We start from the raw sequence: 13,580 nt of genomic DNA on the forward strand, positions 1-13,580 counted from the left end.
TATTTCAATTTCGAATCGATTCGTCTAATTTAGAGCCGAAAATGTCGAGTCAAGTGCCGGAGATACCGAAGAGAGCTTGAGTGTATTGACCTCGCGCCACCATGGTGCCTTCATTAAGCAGCCTCACCCCTGCTGTCAGCCTTTTTTCATGGTCTCCGACGTAACCCCTGTTAGAGAGACAGCTGGTCGCGTGCTGACCCCCATGGCGGTGTCTGCGAAGGTCTGCTCGAGCCGGGCTTCGTTATCTATAGAGTGGTCGAGAAATCAATATGAACTCTATACAAGTCTCCGATATATATATAAAACCCTACGAAGGTTTCTTCGCAGGCAACTTTGTTGAACGCAATGGTTTTTTGTCGCAGTTTTACCCAAGTTTCAAACACGCTGCGAATGTATTGTATACAAGTTCTAAGAGTTTCAGGTATTCGCGTGCGATTTCCATTGCAAATCTAACGAAAACGAAATGGCACGAGCCGGTAAACGGTGTGGAAAATAAATGTTAGTGCGTGTTGTAAACGCGAGAGAAAAATAATCGCGATAATTATAGATCTTCCGTCCGCGACCGGTCGGTTTATCGCCGCGCGGCGAAGGTCGCCGTTTGACAAGCCTAGAAAAAGAGGAAAGGAGAGAGAGAAAAATACGCGTCAAGATCGTCCAGATCCGGCATATTTTCTCCTTCGCTTCCCCGCTCGTCATCGAAACCTGCAACAAAGGATTCGGGTCTCAGGGGTCGAGACGGAGATCCCTATATGCGCTATCGGCATCATTAATATATGTACATCAATTTCGGGCCCGACGCCCACGTGTGAGGAACGTGGTGGAGAATTTCAATGCTCGTCTTTCAATCCTCGATCATTCCTTTCCCGCGATCCGTCTTAAACGCTAACATCGTGGCAGCAATCAATCTTAATCGTTTTCTCCTCGGCGTGCGAGAAAGAGAGATAGAGAGCTATTATTTCCCGAACACACCCCCGTTAATTTTTCTAATGATGGTCCGTACAATCGACGAGAATAGCATAAAAATTGCTAATTAATTTCTGGAAAAGAATTTTAATGAAAAAAAAATCGTATATATTCGTTTGCTTTTAAATTCCTTCAATCAACATTCAATATTTAATTACATGATTAAATGTGTATATATGTTAAAAATAGAGGGTAATCGAAAGAATGATATCCAAGAGTTTCGTAGAACGAAACAGATTTATTTGTCCATTCTCATTCTCCGATTTTTCGCTCATTTTTGCGAACCGTTCATGAATATGAAATTAAGAGATCGTACGCATACATATAAATCTGAAACCGGTTGTTCGACACGTTTCTCTCAACGCGCGACGGAATTAATAACAAAACAGAAGGCGAAGGTCGATCGGAGCCCAAAGAGACCTCTTCCTCGGCAGATACAAAAGTAAAGCGACGACGTAGAGCACGTATCGTGCAATAAGGCGATGCATCTATCCTCGTTAAAATAACGCGATGCGAGAGATCGAGTGCATGCGCGGAATATCAAACGGACGGCGAACTTCGCATCTCTTTCTTTCGGTCAGGGCCGCCTTTCGGATACTTATGACTTGTTAACACGATGCACATTGCGGATGCATGGAACGAGCGCGAGAATACGTTGCATTCCGCCAGTAAATTATTACTCTTCAACAAAAATAGGCAACTGCATATTAAATACGTGCAACCGCAATTTTTAATCTCGCAGCGAAAATTAAATGCGCTTATATTATTTTTCTTATTTCTAAAGCGATATTAATAGTAATTGATTGATAATATTATATGTTAATCGAATTATTATATGTCAAATACATATATACTTCATTTATAGAAATTAATTTTCCTCTTTTAATACTATATTATGTTTTATATATAGTCCTATATAATATTTATATATATTTTTTTGTATTATTTGTAATTGTATTTTTTATATACCTATGTATTTATATTATACACGTAAAATTTTATAAAAATATATATATATATATATATATCAAAACGTATTATTAAAATGATTAAAATAGCAAATATTATTAAGAGAAGAAATTTTATTCTTGTAGTATTGAATTGTGCGTGAATTGCGTTGTATGTGCAGTATGGGACGACGATAGAGTGCAAAACAAGTCGAACCGTTCTGCCTTTTTTTTATTCAGCCGACGTTCACGAGCGGGAATAACGCGCGAACACGTGGAATATCAACGAGCGTGCTGCGACGATCGTTCTACGATGTTTCTCTAGAATCCTCGACCTGCAATTTATTCACTCGTATTTCATCCTTTTTATATACGTATTTTTGTAACATCTTTCAATACTGTCAAAATTTGGATACCTTTCGGATTCGCATGCATATATATTCCTGCTTTTGTGTGTTTGCTTTTCATCCCACTTTGCTGCAAGAATTTAGATTCTGAAGGATCGTTCGCTATGTTATGCAATTTTTTATAGCTAATTGAGAAACATAATTTAGAATCGGAAAATATCAAACACTTTTTTAAATACCAGAACTTTTTCTGGTATGTATTTAAAATGAAGTATATGCAAGTTGTTTACTTAGCGGAGCGAAGATATCTGTTTATACAAAATGCAACATCACGCTAGGCAATAGACAAGGCAACATACAACTTTTTAAAAAATTGTACACACGCACCGCAAACACTTCATTCTGTCAGCTTGTTAAGCAAAATAAAAAATATCAATCGCGATACTCGGATCGTGAAATCATTATCGCAAATCTTAATCTGCGAGCGTGTGCGTCACGATGCATATGCACATCGCATTAAATTATAATAAATTGAAATCTTTATATATCTATTTATGAGAAAGCATTCAATTTTATCAATAATAAGTTGATACGTCTCTCTTTGCTACTTCATAGAGGAAGCGTTGTTCTGGCGAACAAATTTTTTTCAGATTTCTGTACCAGTGTGTTTAGAATGTTCTAAAACGTCGAAAAATCACATATTTTCAAAAAATGGGTATGATTATTCGACTTGCAGCGCTCTAATTTGGCATACAAGTAAAGTAAAATTACACTTTTATTTACTGTAATTTCTAGAAAAATTCATCAAGTATTTCATTTTTTTGCAAATAATTCGCAAGAAAAATAATTCATTTTTCTATTTGAAAATAAGATGTCAGATTGTTTTTATATTTAATTTAAAAATATTTTGCATTATTTTGTATTGTGGAAAATATATTTTTACGTAATATAATTATTATGTAATAGCATCTCTTTCGTCTCTTTAAAATAAGCAAACTTTTTTTTGCCTCATTTTTTTTTGTGCGAGCCGAAATGTCAGCGAAGGGGCGCCGCCAGAGTTATTCAGTGGGGGACCACGCTTCGCCGATTCGCCCCCTAAAGGTACTACCCAAGTTCGTAGCTGCGTGTCGGCCACCCTGGATGTCTCGCCGTAGAATCGACATAAATAATTCGGAAAGTTCGAGCGATATTTTGGCGGTCGTAACGTCGGGTTTACTGTTCTCATGCTAATAATTTTCCATTCTCCCTGTTTTTCTCCTCAAATCACTATTCTGCCTGGTTTATTTTTCATTGCGATCTCTACGTTTTACATTATGGGGCTACATTGTGGGTTCTCGTATGTTTGAGAATTGCTTTTTCAATCGCTATAAAATTGTCGATGGAGAACGAGGAGAAAACTTTTATCGTTATTTGATATTTATTTATTTCCTTTTGGCGATTTTATATTTCTTTTGCAGAAGAAGCGAAAATTTCTTCATTTTATTTCTCCATAATATTAATCCTAATGGATTTCACATTAATTCATTAAATTATTTATATATATATATATATAATATACTTGAGGTGTTTTAATTGTTCGTACGCTCCTGAGGTGGATGCACTTACAATCGTGAAACCCTCGCCAACGGGGGTCTCTACCCGTATTGATTTTCGTCATTCACCCCTCGATGCGGGGGCCATTCGCTGACTTCGGCGAATTAGTCGTCCGAAAGAATTGCATTACGAGATTACGCGATTTGAATGCCCTCGCTCGAACATTCTGTCGTAATATCTATATGCAAATGCAGCGCAGCATCGTTAAACGTATTCCTGTTGCAACAAAACGTCGCGAATAAAATATATTTGTATTACACGTGCAGGCAAAGTGGCACTTTGTATGCGTGTTTTCTGTGCGGAAAGCGGCCGATTTCCCACGCCGCTATCTAGCGGCGACGCGGTGAGTGAATAAGCCGCATTCAAAGCCATTGCCTACGGCTGAGCCACGTTCAAAGTCATTGCCCACGGCTTCAGCCGTGGACAATGACTTTGAACACGGCTATTCCCGCACCGTGCCGCCGCAAGATGGCGGCGTGCGATCGGCCACCTCGCGCACAAAAAACGCGCACAAAGCCACTTTGCCTGCACTTGTAATACAAAATAGTATGTGTATCACGTGCGGATTGCCAATTGTTCACTCGTGTGGGGTGGTCGCACTCGCCTTCGGCTCGTGCGTTCATCCCCCGCACTCGTGACCAATTGTCAACTTTCCGCACTTGATACACAATATACTATTATCGAAAGTAATCGCGCGTTGTTTGCAAAAATGAGAAATAAATTCTCAAGCAAGAGTACGAGATGACAACTCCTCGATTCGACTCGAATCTCTCTATTAGCGCAATGGAATTTCTTCTCGAGGATTACGGGCACCATAATCCTCATTGTACGTACATACAATCATCGGCGATAATATCACGGGCATCATCTCGGTGGAAGATGAACCGTGGATTAATACGCGAGTGACGGTGTGTAAACACGTCGAGTACCCCAAGGGCAGGTTTGGAAAATTTCCAAACACGTCGGCCATCAAAATTATATTAAGTAGCTCCGCCCGTCGCGGTAAAATCGCTCGCGAGCGATTGTAAACCTCGCTTCGAGCGAATACGAGTACGTGTATGCATACGTATACGTGATGCCAGCTTTGCATAGCGGCAAAATTGATTTAGCACCTTGTAATAACCTCCGCGGAAAAGTTTATCTACATCAGAAGCGCATGCAGCAACCGCCGCGCGATAAAAGCCGAGCCGAGCCGAGCTGTTCATTATCCTGGATACTTTATTGTCGAGTAATAAAGCGGCAATTTTCGACGGCCGATCGGTGCGAAGTGGCGATAAAACCTGCACGTGTCGAGCCGTCTTTTTGGGGGGCAGAAGTCGAACGTTGGTAGAACGACACGTGAATTTGGATATCGTCCAATCGAATGGAAATCAAGCTAAATTATACGAAACAGTCACGAGTCGAACGCTAACTTTGCGAGCCGCGTTTTACGTAAGAGTTACATCCGGTTGAATAGATTTCCAAATCGCGCGATTGCGGCAAAGCCTAAGAGCAAAATCTTGTCAAGGAAATGATTTCATTGTCCAACTAGACCTTCACGATCACCAAGATTGACGTTAATGAAAACAGTTTATAAAATACATTTATATGTAAAAACATTTTATTTTCTCAAATCGTACTTCTTGATAATTCAACTTTACATTATTTACTTTATTAAAATTAATATATTATATGCAATAATAAAGATTTTATTACGCGATAATATATTTATGTATTTTTAATCATGTAATTAAAATACAAGGTAGAGTTTACTATAATAAAATTTTAATTTGAGGCTTAGTTATAAAGATACATAATGACAAATATTGGAAAGTTGTAAAAAATGATGAGCTTTTTCGACATTTTCGCTGAGGAAAAATCGTTCCCAAATTGACCAAAGAATCCATTTGTAATCGTTGGTCCGTTAGTTACCGGACACCCTGTAGATGATTACAAAATGATAATATTTGATGATTTTGTCGAATTATAATGAATGATGTTATCGTAACGTTCGATCAGATGATTTCGCAATCACAGACAACGGAGACCTCTTACGTTCTATAACGAAGCCTGATGAAGGAGATCCTTTTGGCACGACTATTATGTAGGCCGGGATTTAACGCCAGCATCTCTGAGAATTCTCTCGTCCCGCCTGCCAAAGGGATCGCATTCTGCGAACGCTATAAATCGGCTCATACCCGACACAGATATTACCCCGTACCTGTCTGCCATCTTAGTTCCGCGAAATTCGCTCTTCTAGATCATGCTCCAAATCGAGCATGACGTCTCAGCCAGTTCGAAGTCGCTTAAAAACATTCTTCTATGCTTCGCACCGCTCAATTCTCGATTAACGTGCGAGCAAAATATATTTCACGTTTTTCTCTCGTCGATTAATCATGTTTCGATCCTCTGGAAAAGATAACCACATAAATCCTTTTTACAATTTAATACATCGCGGAGATAGAAGGAGAATAAAAATAGAGAAGAAAAGAGAGAGATTATACTGATTCTTATATGTCATTATATGTAAATATATATTTCTTATTTATATTTGTGATTGGGTGTCTTAAATTAAAGCGAGATATATTTTTGCTGTGATATATAAAAAAATTAATCTTGAAAGAAATAAATCCTGTGTGAAACGGTCCTTTTTATGAAAAATAATAGAAAAACAAAATATGTGAGCAAAATATATTTGATTTTTTTTCTCGTCGATTAATCATGTTTTGATCTTCTGAAAAAGAATTATAAATCATTTTCAAAATTTAATAAATCGCAGAGATAGGAAGAGAAGAAAAATAGAGAAAGAGATTAGACTGATTCTTATATTATTATATGTAAATATAATTTATATTTTTAATTGTGTCTTAAATTTTTAAAGCAAGATATTTGAGCTGTGACATAAAAAAAATTAATCTTGAAAGAAATAAGTTCTGTGAGGCTTTCTTCTCTTTTATGAAAAATAGAAAACCGAAATATTTGGCTGTGTGTGAATCTTCTTTACAGAACAAACTTATAATCTTTGAATTCATCGTTCTTTGAGTTCTTCATTGATGTAGATATAAATCGTTTATTCCACCATATAAAAATGTGTTAAGCTCAAAGAACGATAGCTTATTTACTCGAGCAACAAGTTTAATATAGCTTTCCTCTCTCTTCTCAAGCTGCCATTTTTTGATCAGATTAAACGCTCGATACATTTGAAGGATTAAGGCGTGGGAAGCGATTCTCTCTTTGCGTGTATATGGAAACTCGAAATGTTGAACTTGGCCGATACCAGTTCGCCCACGAATCGCGAATCGCGTCGAGAGATTTCCTTTCGTGCGTTTCGGAGCAATCGCAGTCTTTTTTTCCTCCAATTCCACGCAATTTATCGCATACTATTACGTTCTCCCGACGACGACGATTCCATTATCACGAGATTTCCCGGTACCGCCACAGTGTCGCACATCTCGATCCTCCCACGCTAAAGTCCACAACTCGCAATCGTGATCTTTTCCATCGAGATCCTGCATACATAAACACATACGTATTTTCTCATCGCATCGCGCCCACTTGCGCTTTCCGAGAAACACGATTCGAGAAATTACATAATACATCACGCGGCAATTTTATTTATCAAATATATCTCCATATATATAATACGCTTGATATATTTAATTATTTTACGCGCGAGAAATTAATTGAAGTAATTATCCCGAGATTTGATTAGACCTCAGGGTACGATCAGTCATATTCGAAATTCTAAATGGAAAGTTGGACATTTCCAATTGAATTAACCGCGCTTTTCATCGCGACTTTCGACGCTCTCGTCATTCGCGGATATCTCATTGGCGCGAGTTTTAATGAGACGCCTCGCGCCATTACGGCTTAATAATCGCGTATCGCGGTTTTTCATCGGGACGGACGTGCGCGAGCGATCGTTAATGCGCGTTATGTAACGCGAGACACTGCGGTTACATTACGAGGCGCTCAGCAGCGACCGCGGAAGCTGATGATGATGATGTGCCACACGAGAACTGAATCATCCGATCGATAGCACGGCAAGTCGGCGACGTATCGCGCTCCGATTAATTGCCGGCTCATTAGTCCCACCCACGCAATTAGAAACTTGCGTGTTCGCGTTCGCCCACTCTCCTCTTTCTCGTCTCATTACGCCCTCAGCTTTCTCTTTCTCTCTCTCTCGAGCGAAGACGTCATAAGTGGTGAGTTGGTCTACGTGACGTCACGATTGTGACGTCAATTCGCGTTGCAATCAGTTCCCATCTATACAAGGTGTTCGAATATCTCAAGTTCTCGATTCTTCAACGGAAGATTTCGAAAAAGTATTATATAATTTATTTATTTATTGAAACAAACAATTTTTTTCAAGATATTTGAACATTCTTCTGACGTCTTGTAATATTCTTCTTTTTTTTCCTTTAATGGCACTACGTTTTATACCGAGTAAGAACGAGTTTAATGACATATTGCACATATATGTCCAAGGCCGAGATAGGAAGCAAAACAAATATTTATCACAGGAAGGCATAAATTTTTTATGTGACGCGTGACTCGAGCTATTCTCCGGAACGGCGATTCCCCTTTTTCGAAAATAATATGCTCGTCGCAAATCACTGTAGGCTATAAAAACCCGCGCGTGACTTAAAAAACAAAATAGATACCTATAATAAAAAATCTATCAATAAAATAAAAATATATCAATAAAAAAAAATACGTCAGTTAAATAAATAATATAAATAAAATAAAAATATACATCAATTATAAAAAGGAGGCGTTATTACGCAACTTTAAGGCTAATATTTTCTCAAGTATTACGAGAAATGTTAAAAAAAAAAATATATATTTATTTCTAATCTTTCTTTCTCTCGCGTACGATTTTGCAACGTATTGCGTATTTATCTTTTAATAAACGTTTAAATCACCATGTCGAGTCCAGTCTCTCGACTTTTTCATCCCGCAATTCACGCGATTCGTATAAGCGCGCTACGTATGCATATTACACTGATATAAAGCGGATGAGTCATTCGACTCAGCAAGAGGAGACGGCGATGACGTATGACCCGTTGATACGTTGCGGCATAGATGCGCATAATATCGAGAGAAAGAGAAGAAAATGCAAGCTGGCAAACGAGAGGCGGACGGATTGGAAAAAGGAGCAAAACGCGACGCGAAACCTGCTAAGCGTTACAGGCTGATGACGCCGCACTCTGTTTACGGCAGTGACGTAGATCAGTTACACACAAACGTCCTGTGTGCGTCATTACGCAATGCGAGAACCTACCTACCTACCGTGACGGAATTCCATGACCAGCTGATCGAGCGTTTTGCGTCTTCTCGCCATTAATTGTAACACTACCCTTTTCTTGCGCGAGTCCTGCAAAAATAGATAAAAGCTTGAGAATACCCGGCGTTGATTACCGTGAATTTTTTTAATAAGCGAAAAATGTATAATACTATATAATAATCTTCAACTCTATAATTTTTGTATAAAGAGAGAGAAGTTTTGTATAAAAGTTTAGAAATCGAACATTTGTTTCGATTATTGTATAGGTATTTAATTTTGCAAAAATTTCTTTCTTTCGATATATAAACTTCCTGATACTCTTTTAGAAAGAATTGTGTTATTATTGATAAATGTAGGATACGTTTGATGAAAAATATTGTGATTACGTGACTTCTCTTATCTTTTGCTTGATAAAATAATAATATCTATATGTGCTACGACAGGATAGAGAAAGATGAGTTTTCATCTGGAACTCGGATGATTTGATGACTATGACGTAGCTGTGTTTACCGCGATAACACGTAAAGCCGTTATCCACCTTTGCGTCATTACATAATGCAAACGTGACGAATGTATCACGGGTGAAAGACATTCGGAAAACTTGTGATTAATACATCATAATGAAGTATCTTTGATTTCGAACAACTTTGACGCTCAACTTTTTCATTCCTTGTGCAACTCGATGCGAATTTACGCGAATTAATGAACGAGATAGCAAATCAGGAAATTGCTGAAACTGCGACAACATTTGCAAGCAACATTAATAATCTTGTCAATGTGAAAGAAGCGATAATAGAATAAGGGAAATAATCATTTCCACATAATTGATGAACGAAACGCACGATAACAGTTGGAAAAATATTCTATATCGTAGGAATTTATTGCTGTCCATCTCTATCTCAAATGTGATATTTTTGATATAATGGAATCTTATCGTGAACACAGGCACGTGAAAGATTCGATCGCTCGTTATCTCTCGATTTGAATATATTACGTTGTAAGGCGTGAATTAAGAATTTTGCTTTTTATCGGAGCATGCAGAAAATTCGTAGATTTGAGATTCTCCTCGCGATTAAATTCGAAGAATATTAGACGACAGATTGGCACGATTTGTTTCTTATTCTCTTATATCAGCTGTCAAGTGTTGCTTGATCACGGTTAATGTGTTAAAAAAAAATTGAAGCAAGTGTACTCTAGTCGTTCGGTATGCAATACTTGCCATTCGATATCATTCAAACATTATTCAAAACATTTGCAGGTATTTGTTTGCACGATAATACATGACTCATCTACACTCACGCTCGTTAGACACGAGAACTGTTGGAGGAAATATATATTTCGTGTGGTTATCGCAAAAACGATGGTCAACTTCAAAATAAATTTGCATAACATTTCGTTTGATTATCCATACCAGCTCATTTGTATGATTTATATTACTAAAATGATCGATTCTCTAATTAGATAATTAAGTTATCGTTAGTTTCTCTGAATAAACAAATTTTAATTAATTTGTAAACTTTCAAAATAAATATTTCCTTGACGCAATAAACATTCCTTCGTTACTTGAAAGTTAATGTGAGAAGCTATTAACGTTAAACAGTTTCTTGAGGTATTTCCAAATCGTGTGCGGTATCGATTCTTTTCATTTGAAGACTTTCTCGTCCGGTGAAAGTACAGATTTCGGCTCGGATAATTTAAGCTCCCATTCATCGGGGAATGAAATATATACACGGATTTGTGAATGATCCGATAAGATCCGTCTTACGAGCGTTTCCCGGAAGATCGATTTCTCGAACGTATCGCTCGAGTATCTGGTGAATCATCACTGGAAGCCGGAACTAGCGAACGTAGATCGCGAACAGGTCCTGAATGAAATTTTCTCAGAAGTCGCGACTCGTGTATAATTTACTACAATGGCGATTTATTCACATTCTACCTGACTTCCACGAAAATACATCGACCGTACGAATTTTCGAATCATTTAATTACATTCATAAACGGGATAGCAAGATCTGCATTCTCTGGTTTTTCTGCGGTTAAAGTTGAGGAAAAGTACGCGATTTAGACGAATTATTCTAGATTTTTTGTTGCGAAATTAATCGTAATGTTTATTGTCGATTTCTGATGTGATTGCAAAATAATACCAGCTATATAAGAATAAAATTACGCATTTTAATACATGCATATGTTATTCCGTTGTTCGATAAGTCGTAGTTTCTATGATTTCATCGATTGTTCACTTTTTTCTTTAATGTACTACTAGCCATTGAATCGTGTATAGTCGTGTATCATGTATAATCAATACAAAGCTGCGCATATAATTGTCGCATAAGTGCATTCGATTACTTCTGTCGTGAAGTGCTCGTTGCAACTGTATAAGCTGTATGCAGATTTATACATGACTCTACTATCGAAACATTCGCACATAAACTCCAACGTTCACAAAAAATTGAACGTTGGATGAAAACAAATCTGTGATGTAATTTGCAAGAAAAAGTGATATCGATATTTCTTATCCAAATTAAAATATTTGCTTTCGAACGGAAAATTAATCTCCAATGTACGAACAGCTGATTTATCCGAATTCTTTCGTTCTAACCGAAAGTTTCCATGTACATTTTCACACACTGTTAAATACGAAAAGATTCAATTTAAACCAATTTCTTGACTTAAATTTGTTTAACTACCACATGTATCAAATTTATTATTTCAACAGAAAATATATATAATTAAAAACATTTTTTATCAAGTCAAAGGGTTACATTAACTTATACACCTAGTAAATAATAAACTAAATTTTAGTCAAATTTAACACATTTTTTAAATTAACTCCATTTAACTCCATTGTTTTAGTTAAATTAACAATAACATATCGAGGGATGGTTAAAAATAACTCAAATTGGGTGAAATTTAACACGATGAATTTAACAGTACCGAAGAATGTAAAAGAGTTCCGATGTTACAGGATCCACGAAAGAATGTATGAAAGGAGACCAACGGGGATTTCCATTGAAAATCTTAGCGGCGGTCCTTGAAGAGGGAGAAAGGTCCTGAATGAGCGGGCGTTCGACAAAAAGTAGGTCCACATATTTCCTTGAGCGCCAAGAATGCGCGCAACGTATACGTGTGCGTGCGCGCGCGCGCGTGTGTGTGTCGACTGGTATGTGAGTCATCCAGGTAAAGACGGCGGGGATTGCGAAGAGTGATCAACATTCTCGGAGCAACCCCATGAGTCACCGGGTCGCGCGCGCGTCTCCATCCCCTGAGTCGCCTACCTGCCGCCACCTGTTGCTGCTGCACTCGGTTTCTAGGTCGCCTTTAAGTTTTAACCTGCGTCTTACCTCACAAGCTGCGTGCGTTCACCTGAGAAGAACAGTACATGTAATTTATCATATACGGTAAAGTGAAATATGGAGACCATTTCTCTTAAGAATATCGTATCTGTATGACAGAAGGAAATCGAAGCACCAACTGATGCTTTCTTGGTCTTATTATTCCGTCTATAATTTATTTATTTTGCTAGATTCAAATATTGTTATATTGATTAATACAATACTCAAATTTAAGAATTGAAAAGAATATATCTTTACACATAAAAGGAAGTTATCTTAATGGAACCAAATTTTTTTAACAGTTATTATCGTTAAATTATCAGATTATTTGATTTTCATCACTGTTGGCAATATTATATTAAATGCATACATCATATATGTCTCATGACGGAGTAATGAAATTATTCTCAATCTTGACATTATATCATGTCACATTTTAAGATCAGAAATTAAGTTTCTATATAGAAAGTTGTGTTTTAACACTTGATAAGGGCCGAAACCCATGGCCGAAACGTCGTGAATATTAAATAAAGATTATTAAATAGCCAGAGTTGGTTGATTAAATTACTATCATTTTTGAAATTATTCTCGTGTAATTTTTGTAAAATCCCGCATTTTTCCGCCTGCCGGTTTTTTTCACACGAGAGAACCGTCTCGTGCATGCGATGTCGCGTTCGGTGGGCGGATCGATGACCTTGAAATGAATCTCGTAACAGTGTGTCGCTATGAGTCACATTGCGGATCCCGAACTTTCCGAGCGGAGAGACGGCCAGGATCAATGCCGGAAGAGGAGCTTTCCTCGCTCGTAAATTACGTGAGTCATCCTGGTCCACGTGTGCGGGAATCCGCGACAAGTTCAGCGAGTTAGTTAGTTTCTTCTCCGTCGATTGCGCAATATATAAAGCGGCAAAGTTCGACCAAGGTGGGGGATCACAGCCGACAAATTGCCGCTCGTCGAGCTCGAACGAGATTGCACAAAGTTTTCTCCGAATCGCTTTATTTGTCTCCGAGATAACTCGAATCCACGAGAATTTTTCATTTTATTCGCGCACGTATGTCACGCGAGATTATCAAATGGTTGCTGACTGAATTTTTACAATTATTGACGGTGTGTGATTCATTTTATTTTATT

The 13,580-nt window shown here is 37.7% G+C and overlaps 2 long non-coding RNA genes across 3 annotated transcripts in view; one reads left to right on the top strand and one right to left on the bottom strand.

The window, feature by feature from the left end:
• Positions 1-13,580, top strand: part of LOC114941829 (uncharacterized) — a 93,276-nt gene that overhangs the window by 76,615 nt on the left and 3,081 nt on the right. For both annotated transcript variants that reach the window (XR_003821704.2, XR_014925093.1), the window contains one exon: positions 12,082-12,192. This is a non-coding gene — a long non-coding RNA (uncharacterized LOC114941829). The remainder of the gene's footprint in view (positions 1-12,081; positions 12,193-13,580) is intronic.
• Positions 11,269-13,304, bottom strand: LOC114941830 (uncharacterized). Its single transcript, XR_014925094.1, has 2 exons — positions 12,819-13,304; positions 11,269-12,479 (listed from the first exon to the last, which is right to left on the bottom strand). It is a non-coding gene; the product is annotated as an uncharacterized LOC114941830 (long non-coding RNA).

Source organism: Nylanderia fulva, unplaced genomic scaffold (genome assembly GCF_048542155.1).
Source record: "Nylanderia fulva isolate GAGA-0341 unplaced genomic scaffold, ASM4854215v1 Scaffold3, whole genome shotgun sequence".
NCBI classification, from domain to species: Eukaryota; Metazoa; Arthropoda; class Insecta; order Hymenoptera; family Formicidae; genus Nylanderia; species Nylanderia fulva.